General features: G+C 38.8%; 1 long non-coding RNA gene across 1 annotated transcript in view; it reads right to left on the reverse strand.

The window, feature by feature from the left end:
- LOC135980846 (uncharacterized) overlaps positions 1-19604 on the reverse strand; it is an 80055-nt gene that overhangs the window by 52688 nt on the left and 7763 nt on the right. Inside the window, exon 2 of the long non-coding RNA XR_010597746.1 lies at positions 1898-1984. This is a non-coding gene — a long non-coding RNA (uncharacterized LOC135980846). The remainder of the gene's footprint in view (positions 1-1897; positions 1985-19604) is intronic.

The raw sequence follows: 19604 nt of genomic DNA on the forward strand, positions 1-19604 counted from the left end.
TAACCTATCAGATAGAACAATGATTATTTATTGAGGTATGCATAGGTGGTAAGAATAGAAAAAATAGAATCTCAGAGTGCTTGTTGAGCCAAATTCAGAACCAGCAGAAAGGGGTGCGACTCCATAGAAGTCAATGAAGCTGTACCCCTAACACCAACTTTGTCCCTTTATCTATAAAGCATCCTGTACCTGTAGCAGAAAATCTTGTTCATTTGGAAAGAAGAAAAAGTCGCCCAGTAATCATCATAACACAGGGCAGTGTTTGTCTGCCTTTCAAGTTGGTAAATCTTTATATGTCATTAGTTCCTTACATTTACTGTAAAATTAAAAGGTGTATTAAAGATAAAAGTGCTAAGCAGTAAAATTCGTGTGTGTGTTTCTAGAGGTTGATAGACAATAGTTGTCCTTGAATGGTAAGTTTGTGCAGGGAATGGGAGAATAGGATCTCCTTTGCTTTAGTTTGTAATACATTTTTCAATGCCTCACAACCCCTTAGAGTAGAATGCCTTCCATAAACCATGTGGGAGGTCATATCCCACTGGTTGAAAACAGGGCACAAGATGTGTTGTACAAGAATATTCTGGATGCATGAGAGGTAAGGAAGTATTCCTTCCTTCAACAAGGCACTTAAGTCCATGCTTAACTTAAACTTAAATTGTCTGACACAAACTCTTATTAAGAATATTGCCTAATATTAAATAGGAAAATAATAGCACACAAGATATATGATATCCAGTATCATATAAAAAGAATTAGGAATAACCATGGATAGATTTGGAAAAAAAGAACCTTAAGTCATACGGATATAATAAATTGTGTTAGATTTAATTTCACCTGTAAACTAAGGCTCCAATTCTGAAAACACAGCGTACCTTTATGCACAGGATTAGTGCTTGTTGGCTAAAAGAGAAGTACATGCACAAGTATTTATGGGATTTGGAATTAAGGAAAACCTATTAATTATAGCTGCAGAATTGACTTTAGCTTTTGCACATGAAAAAGTAGAGACAATATTTATAGATTCTAAGGCCACATAGGACCATTGTGATCATCTAGTCTGACCTCCTGTATAGCATTGGCCCTAGAACTTCCCCAAAATAAGTCTTAGAGCAGATCTTTCAGAAAAAAGTCAATCTTGAAACATTAAAGTAAATGCATTTTACAGCTACTGTGTGTGGATAAATGGAACTTGTCATGATCTTAATTTATAATAAGGGTTGCTTCATATGCTGCTCTGTGTCGGCACAACAAGAACATTTCAAAGGCACCATAGTACCATCAACTTTCCTCTAATGAAATTCCATAAAATAATATTTTCTCTCAGTAATATACATTAATTAAGGCTGTGTCCCATCCTTGACATTCTAACAACAGGAGAAAAGTCACTCAGGCATTGCTAACATGTTTATGATAATACTTTGCGCCTGCCTACCCTTTGCTGTGGCAATGCAAAATGATGGAGAGCTGTCTTAACAGGGTACAGGTCATTCTGAGGATCCCCTGACAACGGGGGAAATCTCTGGCTTGCATGAAGGTGGTACAGCCATCCCTATATCATCCCATTGACTCTTATTCCCTCCTCCCCTCAGAAATAGGGGACATTCTATGTCATCTTGGGAAGGAAGGGTTGGAACCATAGTGTCTCAGTCTCTAGTCCTTACTCAGTCCTCGGTCAGTACAGCAGCTCTGTTGTAGCCAGTATAAAGTAGTTTTCCTGGGGGCTGTTTTGGTCTCTGCTCAGTGTAGGGATCAGGGGAGAAGAGAAGTAGATTAAAGCCACCGTTACTCCAGAACTAGGTGGCATTCTGAACAGAGTTGACCCAGACCTGGAGATCTGGCCCATTATATTTATATATCACCTTTCATTTTGAAAAGATTTCTCAAAATATATACATACCACATAATTGAGATGCAGTCATCTTTGGGATACAGCCAAATCAGCATGCTGTACAACACCAGGATGAAAGGACAAAACCCTGGTTTTCTGAAAATGACCACAAGAGAAAATGATCTGATTTTTGCAGGGGGTTAGACTACATACCTTTGCAGTCCCTTCTAAGTCCCTAAGGTTCTATAATTCTATGATTACTTATGCAGCACAGTTATGCTCATATTTAGGGTTTCCTCTGAAACCCCATCTATAATGAGTTGCATGTCATTAAATGTAATTAACTCCAATGGAATGTGGGTCAATTTTTCTATGATCTGAATACATTATTCTAGGTATTCCCGATATAATGCTTAGCTAACTGATCTGCACTGGTGAGGTAACCACACACGCTTCGAGTTCTTCCTCAGCTTTTGTGATTCTGTTCATTCTTGTTTTCCCCTGGACCTCTCTAATCCTTTTGACGGCATTATTATTCAAACACTCCTCCTCTTCCTCACTTCAACTTTCTGTGGGGGATTCCATAGGTTTCCGGTCTTGGCCTCCTCCTCTTTTCCCTGTGTGCCTTATCTCTTGATGATCTCATTCTAAACATGACTTTAACTATTGTCTTTATGATGTTAAGTCAGATCTACTTTTCCTTCTTGACCTGTTTGTTCCATCTAATCTAAAATCTCAGCCTGTTTTTTTTTTTTGATATCTCCTTGTTCATCTCCAACTGATGAAGTAAGCTCAAAATGACCAAAACTGAGGCTGTGATTTTTATCTCCATGCTGCCCTCCTTTCCCCCTTTCTGAGACACCATCCTCCCGCAAGCCCATAACCTATGCACCCTCTTTGACTCTGCCCTCTCTCTATCCAGGACATATCTAAATCTTGCCACTTCTTTGATCATGTCTCTAAAATATAGCATCTCTTCTCTGTTATGAATGCTAAAACTCTGGTCCAGATCCCATTATATCTTGAGTACTGTAATCTCCTCCTTCCTCCCATACTGCACATTATGCATGAGAGGAACTCCCTATAAAGTCTACAAAGCTATTACATATGCCTCCTTTATATCTGTTCCTAAAACTTACCTCTGCCATGATGCTTTCAAAACACTTGACAATGGCTAGTATGTGCGACTGAAGCTTATTACATTTGTTATAACAACTTCCCCATTACCTTGTGCTCCCTTCATCCACTTGTTAGACATACTTGTTGTCCTTCATTATATACTAAAATTGTAAGGTCTTCAATGCAGGGACTGTCTTTTCATGATATATTTGCACAAGGCTTAGCACATAGGGTCCCATTCACTGGCTACTGCAATAATAACAAAAGGCCTATAAATACTGGTTTGGTACCCAGCAGGCAATAGTCCGCCAAGCCAACCCAATATGTACAGTACAGGCAAAGTTCTAATTATTATGAATGGCATAAAATGGTCCTGAGAAGAGCTGATCCACAATGCAGGCTCCTTGCCCAGCAGGGTGTTCTGTTGGAGGTGAATGACCCCAGGTCAATATCATGCAATTGTCTAAACAACACAAGTAAACTAGAGATTGATATTGACAAAAGAGTGAAATGGACTCAGTGCAAATCTAGAAGTGATCTGATATTGGATTTTGGCCAAACTAGGAGAGTGAGCCCAGAGGAAACAAATTCTCCAACACTGGAAGGAAACAACAACAATACTGAGAAAGAAATGGACTCGTCAGATAATAGAGCTTTAGTCCAAAGAGGAGAATTTACACAACTGGAGATTGAAGCCTGAAAAGAGAGATTTGTGGTATTGAACTATGTGCAGACATATTGGTAGCAGCAATGATACAGGATAAAAAGCAGCCAAAAATGGAAGATATATTGAGAACAAATGTGAGTGAAACAGCATGTGAAGAAAGTATGGGAATATGAATGATTTGCTGATTGAGATCGTAATGGAGACTGAGCACGGACCAATACTGTGAAATATGAAATATGAAGATCAGCAAAACTGGGTGCTATACAGCAAGCATGAATGAAGCACTCAAGGAGGCTGTAAGACCAATGAGTATTAGTGAGTTAAGTGATATAATTTATGCCACAGCAACATTGGCTTAAGCTCAAGCCAGCAGAGGATGTGAACCACCAGAAAATTCCCTACATCCAGTCACCTCCATGGAAACAAAGGTTAACCCAGAAGATTCAGATTTTTCACTGAGATATCAACCCATTGGATGAATATGAGAAAAGGTCATTTGAAGATAAAACAGAAGTGAACAGCCCTGGAGAAGAAATATCAGCGGAATGAAAGGGATGTGTGTGTGTGAAGGAAAAATGTAAACAGAAGCAGATTGCAATGATTCATAGGTGTGCAAGACATTCAGCATGAAGCTGTCAATCTGAACAGATCAGACTCTTCTTGAAGGACCCTAAAAGATTAACTTTGATCTGATCAAAGTTAAAAGCAGAACAATAAAAAATAAAGAGCCAATATATAATGTGAAAGAGTTTCAGCACTAGTGGAAGAAAAAATACACAACATAATCAGGCAGTGGACTGGATTAAATATGTGAGAAAAAAATCAAAAACCAAACAATAGAGCAACATACAGGAATATCAAAGAAATAAATATGAGGTACTGAGAGAAATGGAAAATTGGAAGTCATCCAGACCAGATGAGAGCACATGGATTCTGGCTGAAATGCCCACCAAGTGTCCATGATTGTTTACTTGAAATTAATAAATGTTTGAAGAATAGATATCCAAGATAGCTGGTGACATGGAGAACCATCCTCATACAATAAAAGAAAGAAGGCTTCAGTGATTATATGAATTACAGGTTGATCACATGTTTTCCAACTATGTGGAAACTTCTAACTGCAATTCTGGCAAAGAAGAGTCAGATAGTAGCTCACAATTAAATGTTGCTTCCTGAACAAAAATGCTGCACAGTAATCCCAAAAAGCACAAAAGACCACCTCAGGTTGAACAGGAAGCTCACAGAAGATGCAAAACAATAAAAAAATAGAGAGGGTATGGACAGACTTTTGAAAAGCCAAAGAACATTTCTTTTCTGTAGCAGCCAACTTGACTGTACTTGGAACGGACTCTCTTTGATGAGGTCCAAGTTAAAAGTGGAACCTTTCAAGGAGATACCTTATCACCATGTTGCTCATGGTAGCGATGCTGCTGCTGCTGACATGGACGCTGTGTGATAAATGATGTTTATCATATCAGCAGAGAGCAGCAACCCTACCACTTAACCATTTGTTATACAGTGACAATCTGAAACTGTATGGATGGTCGCAAAAGGAGATACAGAGATTGATGTGTAGAAAAGTTTAGTGAAGATATAAAGTACAGGTTGACTTGGCTAAACGTGTGCAGGTAAGAGTTTGCAAGAGGAGCAAACTGGTATAATCAGATGGCATACAAGTTAATGAAGTTACTCTCCAAGATATCTCTGAACCTGGCCCCCACAAATACTTTGGAATCAGAAAACCGTCAGAGTTACAACATAAGGAAGTGAGGAAAGAATATTACTGTCAAATAAGAACTACTCCAAGGACAAAATTCAATTCAAATAATGTGATCTGAGCCATTAATATGTCAATGATATCAGAAGTATGATACACTGCCAGAGTGATCAAGGGGAATCAGGAGAAGAAAAATTTGACAACCAAACAAGAAAGCTCCTGGGTGATACACAGAATAATGAATATCAATAAAGACATGGACAGGATATACATCTGACAATGTGATGGAGGAAAAGGTCTGCTATATGTGGAGGAAGCAATTGACAACTAAGAATATAATATCAAAATATAAGAGTTAGCCTGAATAAAAGATCATAAGGTCATGACAACAAGAAAAGGCTAAGCCCAAGAAAACAAAAGAAAGGAAAGAGCAAGTCGCCAAAAAAAAAAAAAAAAAGACTCAGAAGATTTGCACAGAAATCAATGCACAGACTGTGGTGGAGAATAAGTGGAGATTAACAAACTCATGACTTGTAAAAGGATACCTCAAAAGAGAGATAGAGAGGCTCATTATGAGTGCACAAGAGCAGTCCTTAAGGCTTAATTACGTTCAAAACAAAATTGACTGATAACTGCTCCCAGGACTACAGAATGTGTGTCAAAAAGGAAGAGACAGTGGATCATGTGTCGAGTGGCTGCAGGAGCCTGGCTGGGAGAGAATATATGAACAGACGCAATTAGGTTGCCCAGAGTCTGCACTGGAGCCTGTGTGGCAACTACAGATTGAAATGAACCATGTGGTATTATGACCACCAAATTCAGAGTGCTCTAGAGCAGGGGTAATCAGTAGGCAGAACGCAGGCGAAATCTGGATCACCAGACACTTTTGAATGGACCCCAAAATCTTATTTACTTATTACCATTACTATTTTCTCTGGAGTCTGGACCTTGACCAAAAAATTTGGACCTTGACAAAAAATAATTGACTACTGCTGCTCTAGAGCATGAAGAGGCTAAGATGTTATGAGATCTGGTAATTGTCACGGACTGAAGGGTGCAGGGAAACAGGCTGGACATAGTGGTTGTAGAAAAGACACAAAATTGTGTTAATTGATATTGCCATTCCAGCAGACAGAAACATACAAAAGAAACAAGAAGAGGAGATGGAGAAAAGTGAAGAACTATGCCACAAAGTGGAACAGTTATGAAAAACTAGAACAAAGATGATCCCAGTAATTATTGGAATGATCCTTAAGGGTATGAATGAGCAGCTCAAGAAGATATTAGGAGTGCAAGACATAACAATCAGTGACCTGCTGAAGACAGCACTCATCATAGGCATTGTGAGAATTTTAAGGGATATACAAGAACAACTGTATTTGAGCACCTAAGATGCAGGAATTCTGTGGAGGGTTTAACAAAACTCCCAACTACCCAAACCCATAGAGTTGGTTCATGATCAGGATTTATTGGAGACTCATGGGGGGAAATTTTCAACAGTAGTGTCCCCCTTTTTATGCTTAAATATATAGTATGTTGTGATGGATATTTGTTTAAAAACAAAACAAAAATATACCCATGATGCGATCCTCAGGGATGAGGAGGAAGAGGAGAAAAATAGTCTCAGTGAGTTCGTTTAGACTCTTCAGGATTTGCAGGATCATGATCAAAAGCAAAATGATGTGCTGCATAATTAATAAATAAACTAAAATATTAAATAATACTTCTAGATAACAGGAAGTATACACATTTAATAACTAATAGAAATGTATCTACAATGAATATGCATGGATTTGTTAGTGTCAGAAAAGACAGTAACTGTACCTGATCTTTTGTGCTAATATTCGGAAGCACCTTACAGAACAATTAGTTATCCCTATGAACTGAGTAACTGGAAGTGCTCATGCTATTGTCCTTCAACCATTACTTTTCCAACATCATTTAAGTGAATAAAACTCTTCTTCATTTGAGATATTTTGATGATTCATTCTTGAAGAGCTGTTCTTCTAATACAAGAATTGATTTTTAACACACTAACACAAAATAAAATAAACAAGGGTTGTTTCACAATTATTAAAAATAAAAGTTACTTTGCCTTAGATTTTATTCAAAGATAAAATAAGTATGCATGAAAAATGCAAAGAATTTGACACTTCACAGATTTAACCTTTTGGGATATATTTAATAAACTGAAAAATATTTATTCATTGTCAGTGTCTTCAAAAATATAATAGAACCTGTTAGATTCTGTGTACCCCTCCCCCTCCCATGCCTTTTCTGTTGGCTGGAAAGTTAAAAGTGTTAAACACATTTCACTTCCTCCTACTGGCTGAATGATTGTTACAAGTTTTGGTAATTCTGATACAAAGTAAAAGTTATCCTGTATTTTCAACTTGTATATTTAATCTGTCTTTTAAAAAAAACTGATTCTCTCATCTCCAGGTTTAGCTAAATTTAGTTTCCCATTGTCATTTCTTGACAACTGTTGTTTTAAAATATTCTTGAATTGACTTAAACACTTGAGAGTGATTACTGAAACAAAGAAAACAGACTGTGCTCTTGTATCTCAATTAATATAATTGGTGGTAAAAAATATGTAACTAAGGTTAATTGTCCTTCAGGAATATCAAAGAAACTTGAACCTGCCACAGCTGTTATAGTCAGGTTATAGATATTGGTTTTAATTAGCTGAAAAGTCTCAATTTTCTACTGTTTGTGTAATCTTTGCTATGAGAGTCCTATTTTTTTAATGTTTTCATTGTCTTTAAATATGAGAATTTCAGCATTTCAAAGGTTGAATGTGAAAGAATTATCTTATATTTGGTTCATAAATAAGACGAAAATATTCATTTTCTATCATTCTTATCTGAATTACAGTAATACCTAGATGCCCCAGCTGAGATTGGAGTCTCCTTATGTTAGACATTGTGCAGACACAGAAGAGACAACAGCAGTATCCTTAGACTTTTCACCTATATATATTGCATCATAATCTGAAAAAATATGAACTGACTAGTAACATATCATATTTTGGGATGTCATGAAGTTTCTCAGAAGCTAGCTTTTGTTACCAGTGCATATGGTGCATTAGACCATTGATCTAAGTTTCTCTGAAAGAAGGTCATTACATCCTTACCCATGGATTGTCTTGTCTTTGTCCAACTTTTTAAAAACATGTTTTAACTGAAGAGGAAACCATCAGTTACAACAAGATTAAACTATCTACAAATAGAAGGTGTTTCCCAGCCAGATTAGTTAGACTAATTTAGCATTAGCTATGAAGCTCTGCAGTAGCCTTATATATGGAAAGATATGATCTCAGGGAGTGGTTCAAAAGGTCATTCCTGCTTTATTCTGATACTTTCTGCTAAGTCATTAGCCAGAAAGATATAAAGATTTGCCAGCATTGTATCTTCCATGGCCTCTGTATGTTTTAAAAGAAAGTAATAAATTTAGTTATGGATCAGCACTATGTTCACTGAAACTATCAAAGGGAGCACTTTGAAGATGAACTTTTGCTATGCTCATTCTTCTGCCTGCAATATCAGATTGTGCATATGCATAGACTATGAAATGTTACTAGAACAGTTAATTATGCACTGAGTACTGCAGTGCCATATGTCTGCCACTTTGATAGTTTTTTATTTAACCTTTATTTTTTCTGTACTAATCTGAATAGGACTCTTCTGGAGACATAGTCCAATTCCTATTTTATAACATTCAACAGTGACTGAATTTTTCAGATGAGACAACAGCCTCCTCCGACACTAATACTGTTTTTGGAATATTGATCTATTCTGAAGCAGTTTGCGTGAATTGAAGACAGCAGTGCTTCAATCTGATGCATTGATGTGATGGGATCCCTGGGGTACAACCTGGAACTGCAGGACTGCTGTGCCCCCTTAACTCTCCAGCCTGGACAGTGATGACAGTGAGAAGCAGCAAACTCTTCCAGATGCTGTGATTACTCAGCCATCAATATGTGGAGCCATATACCCAACTAAATTGCATGAATATTCCCTGAGCGACTCATGCACCATATACAGAGAGGCAAATTGCCCAAGCTCCCAGCCTTGTACCTCAGGATTATACCACCTTACACTGCAAGATTCCCTTGGACAGTGCAAGCTAATTAATAAATTGACCACTTCTTCAAAGGAAAGTGGACATGTACCAGACTTTGTAACCTGAGCTGAGATTGCCCAAGCACTTTTACAAAAAAAACACATTGTTTTAGGTTTTATATACATATAAAATCTAAAACAAATAAAGATTAACTACAGAAAGACAGATTTTAAGTGATTATAAGTAGCAGGCATAGAGATCAAAGTTGGTTACCTAAGAAATAAAAATAGAAACAGACTACATTCTAACTTTAACAGATAAAACCAGGTTTGACTCAAACAGTCCTTGTACCCCATTGGATATTACAGTTCTCAGTATTCAGACTGAACTTAATTCTAGCCTGGGAACAATCTCCCTATTTCAAAATCTTTGTCTTCCAGATGTTGTCCCTCTTTTATGCCTATTTAAATCTAAAATTTCCTGGTGTTGTAATTGTAGGAGTCCTGACCCAAAAAGGAGTTGGAGGGCGGGGGGAAGAGTCTCAAGGTTATTGTAGGGGGTTGTGGTCCTGCTATCCTTACTTCTGCACTGCTGCTGGTGCTGCCTTCAGAGCCGGGTACCAGCAGTGGCTGCTGGCTGGGAGCCCAGCTTTGTAGGCAGAGCTGTCGCCAGCAGCAGTGCAGAAGTAATGATGGCATGGTATGGTATTGCCATCCTTATTTCTGTGCTACTGCTGGTGGGGTGCTGCCTTAAGAGCTGGGCATCTGGCCAACAGCCACCCAACTCTGAAGGCAGTGCAGAAGTAAGGGTGGCAATACTTTGGCCCTCCTAAAATAACCTTGTGACCCCCCCTGCAATTCCCTTTGGGTCAGGACACTTAATTTGAGAAACATTGGTTTTCCCCCATGAAATCTGTATAGAATAGGGTAAAAGAACACAAAAGACCAGATTTCTTGGTGGGAGACCATATTTCAAAGTCCATGGCAAGTTTTTCATGGCCATGAATTTAGTAGGGTCCTAACTATATATATAAATGACAGACATTTTAAGTAACATTTTGTCAGAGTTAAACTCAATATAGTCTCAAGATTATATCATAAACCACAGTTCTCATGCCACTGATCGGGCTTGAGTTTAATGTAAATTTTAGGGGGATTCCAAGATAAAAATAAAGCTTGGCAGGGCATTTTTGTGGAGTTTTAACAAGTCTCACAATTTTATCATGAGTGTCACAATATTTGGTGTTTTTCTTAAAGTGCCCACTCCTAGAGTCCAGGGATTTTTGTGAGGACCTCAGGGTTTTTTAAATAAGCATCTAGCTCTCATGGTTATGCAGAAAAGTATGAAAGCTTGATCAAAGTGAACCGTAATGCGTAAAAAACAAAAGGCAAACAAAATGTTTATTTAAAAAAAAAGTCATGTTTCTTTAAGCCAACCTCATGAAACTTTGGGGCCTGACTCATTATTTTTGAATGTTTGGGGTTAGCATAACTGGGATCTTTTCGTAGCTGTAACGTGGTTTGTGTGATAAGCATTGACAAGATATTTGCATTGAACTCATTTGCATTTTTGAGAATAAATTTTTTATATGGGACCTGGAAGCATTATTCCCTGGGAATTGTTTTGTTTTTAATACCAACCAGTTGGGATAATCTGCTGCATTCTAAAGGCAAAAAACAAGAAATCTCTGTCTAACATTTTATAACTGCTGCCTGTATTTTGGATTTTTAATCTCTTTTCTTGCCCCCCCCGGTTTGCCACTATTGTTGAAGTAGTCAAGCACAGTTCTAAGGGGAGCAAAAGGAAATGGAAATGGTAAGACAAACGTCAATGATCAGAGAGGAGGAAGGGGAAGGCAAAGAATATAAGTGTTGTTTATCAGTAAGTATCAGAACTACATGCCCCAGATATTAAAAAAAAATAATAATCATGAGTTCAGGCCACAAAAATATCATGAGATTAGCCTAAAATAAATAATAATAATTCAGGGTTTTTTTTGTAATTTGATTGTGGTTTCTGAGACACTTTAGCATTCGCTCAAGTCATGATTTCAAGCTTATTTCCACAACCACAAGGGCTAGAAGCATATTGGTTAATAATAATAATAATTATTATTATTAATGAAAACTGAGATTCTCACATAATCACTTGTCTCCAGGAGCTGGGGCTTTATGTAAAACATCAAATATTATATTAAATCATCAGTTAGCACATTTGAGTATTTACCTCTGTTGAAGAATGTCTGATGTTTGGATATAAACAAGGGAAACCTGAGGGACATTTGTATTTTCAGCAGTAGAGTGTATTTTCAGAAAATACATAATATTATTCACAAGCAACTATAAATAACTGGCAACTACAAAATCCCCAGAAAGTCAGGCAGTGAGTAGATGTGCTGTGTCTGATGCACACCAGTAAACTAACCTGCCTCCTAGGGTATGGCTACACTGCAATTAAAAATGTATGCCTGACCTGTGCCAACTGACTCAGGCTAAGGGGCTGTTTAATTGTGGTATAGACATTCAGGCTTGGGATGAAGCCCAGGTTTTAGGATCCTGTGATATGAGAGGGCCCCAGAGCTTGGACTGCAAATAACCCATACTCAAGCACTATACCCAGCAATTCTGCACAAAAGAGAGAAAGTAGGATGAAGAGCAATGCATAGTAAGTTCAATACATGAGAAGTTAGAGTGATGTAAATGTTCCAATGCTCAGGATGTTCCAATATACAGGAGCATGCACAGCTTGATGGAGAATATGCATGAAGGGAAAAAAAGAGTGGTGTGCCACCAGCTACATAGCAGGTAGTTGACTGAAAGAAATGATCCTTCTATCTCCATCTCTCTTGGTCGGGGGTCGGCAACCTCTGGCACGCGGCTCGCCAGGGTAAGCACCCTGGTGGGCTGGGTCAGTTTGTTTAGCTGCCGCATCCGCAGGTTCGGCTGATTGTGGCTCCCACTGGCCACGGTTCGCAGCTCCAGGCCAATGGGGGCTGCAGGAAGCCGTGGCCAGTACATCCCTCGGCCCGCGCCGCTTCCTGCCACCCCTATTGGACTGGAGTGGCGAACCACGGCCAGTGGGAGCCGTGATCAGCTGAACCTGCGGACGTGGCAGGTAAACAAACTGGCCCGGCCTGCCAGGGTGCTTACCCTGTAGTATCTGAGTGCAGTTTCCTTTTCTTTCATTTATACTGCATTTCATAAGTATCATTTATCTGCTTTATGAACGCCACATAGAACATCCTGCAGGAAGTGTCTTTGCTAACTTTTGGTTACAATGAGTTTTTAATCAATTTTATTTCAGAAGTTATAACCACTAAAATTTTCCAGTGCATTTTCTCAGAAGTGGGTCTTCTGAGGGCACTGAGATGCTCCAAGGACAAATTATTAGCACCATGTGTTCACTATGCTGAGATTCTTCTGTGGAACTTCTGTGAACACAAAGAATGCAGTAAGTGAAAAAATAGAGAAGGCTGTTGTCAAGGCTGATTCCCAACTCTGGCACTTCGAGTGAAGAAGGTGGGGGCCTGCAAGAATTCCAGAAATTAATACTAATGCTTGGCTTGGTAAACTCTGCCACCACCCAACTGAAAAAAACTGCCTTTTGCAAATCCTGGGAAAACTCACTTGGGAAGTTTTCCCTGAGGCCCCTCGACTTTTCCACCCTTCCCTCGGGGAAACCAAGAAAGAAAGCAAACAAAAGGGAAACCCAGCTGTTGCCACCAGCTAAGTGAAAAACATGCACAGACCTTTTAAGACACAAAACCAATCAGGTTTTTTAAAAAGGTAAATTTTATTAAAAAAAGAAGAAAGGAAACACATCTGGAAAATCAGGCTATTGCTAGATGTTAAAAGCAACTGAAAAGGGGTTAAACACCAGGAATGGCTCCCTGGGGTCCAGCTTAACGTTAGAAAAGAAAACAAAAATACCTGAGCTTAGCGCAGATGAAATCCAGAAGCCAAAATAAAGAAATAAACCTGATTGTGTCTATCTAAACATTCCCTGTCCCAATGAATCCTTTTAGGTATGGAAGATAATTTTTCATACCTGGTTCAAATGTTACACAGCATTCCTGATGCCACTGTCTCTTCAGCCAAGAGAGAACAACCAAGAGACAAAGGGAAGGCTTTTTTCCCCATTTTTAAAAAGTTCTAGCCTTCCCATTGGCTCTTTTGGTCAGGTGTCCACTCCCTTTCCTTTACCTGGGGACTTTCTTAAACCTTTACAGGTAAAGCAAGCAGAGAACAGCCACCAAAAGGGACTTTATAGGTAACTGGCTGGCTGGGTGTCCATAGAAGGGAGCTACCCCCTCCCTCCACCCCCTTCATTTTCCCAGCTGTACTGTTTGGGTTGTCTGACAGCTGTTTTCCATTTCATTATTCAGATGAGTTATGATCAGATAAAATGAATAATAATAAATAACATATACCTTTTCATACATTGCTCTCAGAGCTCTAATTTACTGATAAGAAATGTGAGACACAGATAAGTTAAGCAGCAATCCATCCATTGGCTGTCACTGGGCTAAACTGGATCAATGTTAGATGTTCTACTAAAGTAGCTGACCTGAGTAATGTGGTCAAAATAAATGGAATATAATGTGATCTATGGCATATTAAAGAATCCACTAGTCTTTAACACTACTTAGTCTTTTCTGAACCTCTGTGAGAGGACCCTGGGCCAAATTCATATCTGGAGGAACTCCACTGGTTTCAATAAAGTTACACCAGACATATATATGCTATGCCAACAAGATGTAAGGAGACAAAGGTAAGAGTGCCATAAAAGTCACAATTCACAATGCTGTTATGGTTGTGACTTTAAATATCAGATATTAAGCTTTTTCTTTTTAAATTGACTTCAGTGGGTGTTTACACCAGTAAGAACTCCCAGATTTGGCCCATAGTTCTTTGGTAACGAATAAACTAGTAAGATCTTATATTTTCTGCACTGCTATTAAAACTAACTGTGAATTGATGGAGGGGAAAGACAGTATGAGCAATTGAGTTTTAATTTACATCCCAGCTTCTCTCTGTAATGTTGATCAATCTTGGCCCCAAAATGAAGTTAATCCTAATGTGAGCATATGATTTAGTACCAACAAAATGTGAATCATCATGCTACATGCAGTTTAAAATGTTTTCTTAGTAATTATGGTACCAAGCTTTTGATATTCGAAAAATGAATCCTCCTTGCAAACTTCTTAAAGATTCAAAAATTATTATTGTCACATCATAGTTTTAGTTTTTTTCAAAATAGTCTGTCAATTTATGCATTCAGAATTTCCAACAGAAGACCTCTCCCAATTCCAAAAATAAATGGCCTGATTTTCACAGGTGCTGACTCCCTTTCTTTCCTAATGATTATAATGGGAATTGTGGGTGCCCAGTACCTCTGAATATCAAGCCAAAATATAGCAACTTTTTGATTTATTGACAACTCCAGCCAATAATTGTTTTCCCTTTTGTGGCTGTTTTGTGTAAGAAGATAGAATTTCTGATTTGAGTAAGTCAGAGAATTTGAATTTAAGCCATCATCTCTTAATGAATGTTGTGAAAAACAGAAGAATCTTATCTTGAAAGAAGCCATGAGATTTTTTTTTTAATCTAGATATACTGAAACCAATAGTTAAGAAACATGTCATTTTCCTGAACAGTGCTTTTCAACTATTAAATTTGGTACTTGGCAGCTGCAAATTTGTATAAAGTCATTGATTCCACCCCACACTAGGTAACAGCTGTTTAATTCACTCTTCAGAAATCCTCCTTTCCAGATGACATTGGATCTGCAATGAGAGACTTCATTATTGATGAAGTCAGGTAGTAGACTCTTGCTGGAAGATATCCAAAGTACAAACATTCATCAGGAACATGCAGTTGAGGCATGAAGGAAGTGGGAATGGGGGGGAGGTATTTTTTCACTTACTTGGACCCCCAAAACTCTAAGATTCTCTTTTGCAATATATCCATTATGACACCAACCCTATTATAGGACAGTATTACGGAATGCTGCACTCACCACTGGTCAGGCACCTCCTCCTGGTTACTTTGGGGATTAGCTCTTGAGGTTAATGCCTCTGTCCATGGTTTGCAAACCATCACTCTGACTCTGGTCTGCAGCTGCTCTTGCTCCAGAACCCACAGCGTCCTCTTCGTCACTTAGCCCTTTGGCTAGATCAGTGAGTGTTCCCCCGTCTGGAGTTCATGCCTTCAACAATCCTAGGCAATCTTCCCATTCACTGGCCCAGTGCCACTGCCTCATGGCTGGTGAGGGAACCCAGGTCCACCCTCTATTCAGGGTTCCAGTCTGGGGACCCTCAGTTCAGCAGTTCTGGGCTTCCTCTCTCTGCCCTCACTGCTCCTTCTCTGGAATGCTTTCTACACTCTGGTTCCCCTTCTATCTCTGGGTGAACCAGCTCCAAGAACCCTCTTCCCAGGGAGGAACTAACTTTTCTCAGCAGTAGCCCGAGTCTCTAGCCAGCTTCCTGGCATTATAGGCCCAGACTGTTCCTGCACAGTTGAACTTACTCTAATTAACTGCCTCCAGCCAAAAGCTCCCTTGTTTGCAGCCTAATTAGCTGATTGAGCCCACTTTGCCCAATTCTGCTTTTCCAGAGCTAGTGTGGGAATCTCACCCCATCACAACAATACTACACATTCACACACAGCAAACATTAATTGATAAAATTTTGCAAAACACTATGACCACAATCTCTAAATGTCTCTGTAAACAGAGCTATCATGTTAATATTATACCCTAGGTTGTGTAAAGGCAAATTTTACACAGTGGCCTACACATTCTTTATGCAAAACAAGAATTCCTGAACACATTCCACATAAAAAACCAACAACCCAACACACACACACATTACTAATCACTATCAAAGTATTAAATTTTAAACAATATATTAGAATTTAAATAGTGCCTATGTACATGGCTCCCATTAGCACAGCTGTACCCGCCAAAGGTTGGTCCCAAATTGCCCAAGGGTAAGCATTCAGATTTTGCTTAGAAATACAGATTGCCTGGTCCATCCTTGCTGTGAAATCCCAGCATGATTCTTTTCCTATTGTAAGTCTTGTCCAGGATATCCTTCTTATCAACCTTCTTGGCCCCTTTGAAAGATGCTCTGGATCTCTCTGCAGCTCATAATTTACAGCATAAATAAAAAGCCTCCCCTGAAGAGCCTTTCTAGCTGTTTTCTATTTGAGGAACTCCAACAGCTTAGCACCTTTACAAATTATGATGACTAGTAAGGTTAGTCTTTAGTCCTTCCCTTATGCACAATCCAGGGAGAATAGAAAGCACTATATCTACTTGCTTTTCCTTTAAAATATCCATATTTTATTCAAAAAACTGAAACCAAATGAAACTTCCTTCTATCAACTCTTCATATATATGCAAATCAGCAAAATTGCATTTAGTTCCTTCTTTTCCCCAGAAACCAACAATGTCCTCCTTGGAGCCTTTTTGGAGCTTTCTTTTAGAAACTTTCAACTTTTCTCACTGTCCAGAAAACCACTCCATACTCTTAGGAGGAAGGAAATATAATCCGAGGAGAGGAGAAATTGAACTATTTTGAAAGAATTATATATCCCTTACATTTCACTGGAAAAATTTAAGAGCCTGATCCAAAATCTAGTCAATCGGAGTGGATAACAAGCTTGGGTATGACAAAGGGTATTTTCAAATGGTTAGGCTTTAGCTATTTATTTTCTCCTATGAAGAGACAAGATACCAATTACTGAGATTTGAGAGCCACTGTGAAGGATTTCATCAGCTCAAATTTGGCTCAACACTTCCGTAAAAAACAGCTTTTATAAAACAAAATAAAAAATGTGTCAATGATATTAAAACAAAAATCCAAGAACAATTTTCAGCTTGGATTTAATATTTCCTACACAAACATTACAAAACTGTACTGTTTCATTAGAATCAGAAAGAAAAACTATAAGTAAAAATGAAACGAGCTCCTCAAGTGTATTTGCAATTGTCCAAGAACAGAGAACTCTAACAAACAGCATGTTTCTTTCTAAAAATGTATAATTTTTAAGTTGCTATAGTCTATATTAGGATATCCTTACCCCTGTAGGTAAAACAGACATGGAAAGAACTCAGTGAAATCATGTTTTATTTAGGAAGCCATGTTTTTTATTTTGTATTCCAGTGATGCACAAGTAGCAATGTGATAAATTTTTAAGTGTATCAACACTCCCACCTCATTCTCAATCTCTCCAAGGTAGGAAAGTTTGAAACATTCTCATGGCATTCAACAGAGACCACTGAGTTCAGTGAAGGAGTGGAAATAACAAGATTCTGATGATGGAAAAAGGAGTCTTATTATTGTGCAAGAGAAACACTCAGAAAACAGAACAAACTCCCATTAGCTAACCTGGAGGACACAGGTACTTGGCAACTTCCTGCCTGGTGTTCAAAGACCTAAAGAATGAGAGATGGCTAAACAGGGGGAAACTGATGATTCTTAAAAATTCACAGATGGAGATATCACATTAAAAATGTTTACGGGCTGATATTTGGGACACACTTCAGATGCTATTATTTAAATTATATCTCTACAAAATGTCATTTCATTTAGTTTTGTGTGTGTTAATCTAGGATTACAGAAACCTACTTTGTGTTTTATACATATTGTGGGACTGAGTCTCCCTGCATTTATACCATTATAAATCAAAAGTATCACTGTTATTCAGAGTTGCACTGATGTAAGTGTGAATCAGGTCCTCTGCCTTGCATGTGTTTCATTAATATGCATACGAGAAGATGTCACCATACTCATAAGGCTCTAAATGTAAGTGAAGATAGTCTGACCTTCATAGCTACTGTGGATTTGCAGGGTGGGACCAAGAAGGTAATCAAAACCCCTGGGGTTGCCCTGTGACAGCAGTCAGCCAATAAGCCAGGTCCACTGTGAGGGGAGCTCTCAGATACCTGCTACAGGCTGGCTGGGGTGGAGGACAGATAAGAAATATGGAAGAGGTCCTCTTTCTTGCTCTACTCATCACTGCAAAATCATTCCCGCCATCCCCTTCCCCCACCACATGCTATTACGAGTGCTAATAACAGTTGTGGGTTCTTTTGTCTTACAGTTGCATTTGGGATTTTCACAGAACAATGCAAAAGTAGAAGAATTTTACAGTCACCTGGACTGAAGCATTTTTGTGGTTTTATGTGGTGTGGGTATCACAGACTTTGACACTAATATGGATATTAAGGGAGTTGGATCAGCTGCGTGAGCTCCTGTTGACTTGGCAAGTTGTACAATTGTTTTGTGTGAACTTGTAAGGATTTCATAGAGTTCAACAGTGGCTCGGTTGGCTGAGGTGACAGAAGAATTTTAGTGGTTGGATAACATTGGTATTTGAGGACTTTACGGTCGGTTGGTGTGAGTGTTCAAGCACTTAGTTGGTTGATATAAACCATTTGCTGAATTGGAACAGATTTGTGATTTTTAGTTTCATGGGGTCACAACTGTGTGTGGTAGGTCCCGGCATCAGAGTGCCAGAACTGGTTTTTATCAGGTAGTTACTGGGGATGCTTATCTCAAAGTCTGCAAGGGGAGAGACTTAGGATGAAGCCCTTTTCCCTGCAAATCAGGCATCAGCATATCTTGCTTACAAAAGGGGGTTGAACTCACAGAGAAGCCTGAACCATCTTACAAGGCTTGGTGGTTTCCCAGGCCATATGCTGTTTTGAATTGCAGGCAAGAAAAGGCATTGGGTAGCACAGACTTTGATGGGGCCTTAGTTTAAGTGGATCGGTTGAGCTCTGGGAATGGTATGCTCTAGATCTGAGCAATGAAAAGGGACAGATCCAGCCCCCTTTTCCTCTTGTTACCAAGACACATTGCTCTGAGAAGTAATCCTGTTATGGATTTAATAAAATTGAAGGCAGTTGGCCAAAATTTCAAGATCTATGGTAGCCTCATGGGCCCCTGTCGTTCACAAATTGTGTCACTAATTCCTACAACAGTTAGGCTGCTGGTGTGCTGACCACAGTTTATCATGCTCACCAATATAATCTCAGTGTTTCCTCATACTCCCCTGTTAGTCTCTGTGTATCCATCTATTGTCTCTTGTCTTGTACTTAGAATGTAATTTCTGTGGGGCAGCATTTGTCTTTTTGTTCTGTGCTTGTACAGCCCCTAACACAAATGGGGTCCAGGGCCAGTCCTGAGTCTCCAAGACACT

Source organism: Chrysemys picta, chromosome 1 (assembly GCF_011386835.1).
Source record: "Chrysemys picta bellii isolate R12L10 chromosome 1, ASM1138683v2, whole genome shotgun sequence".
NCBI classification, from domain to species: domain Eukaryota; kingdom Metazoa; phylum Chordata; order Testudines; family Emydidae; genus Chrysemys; species Chrysemys picta.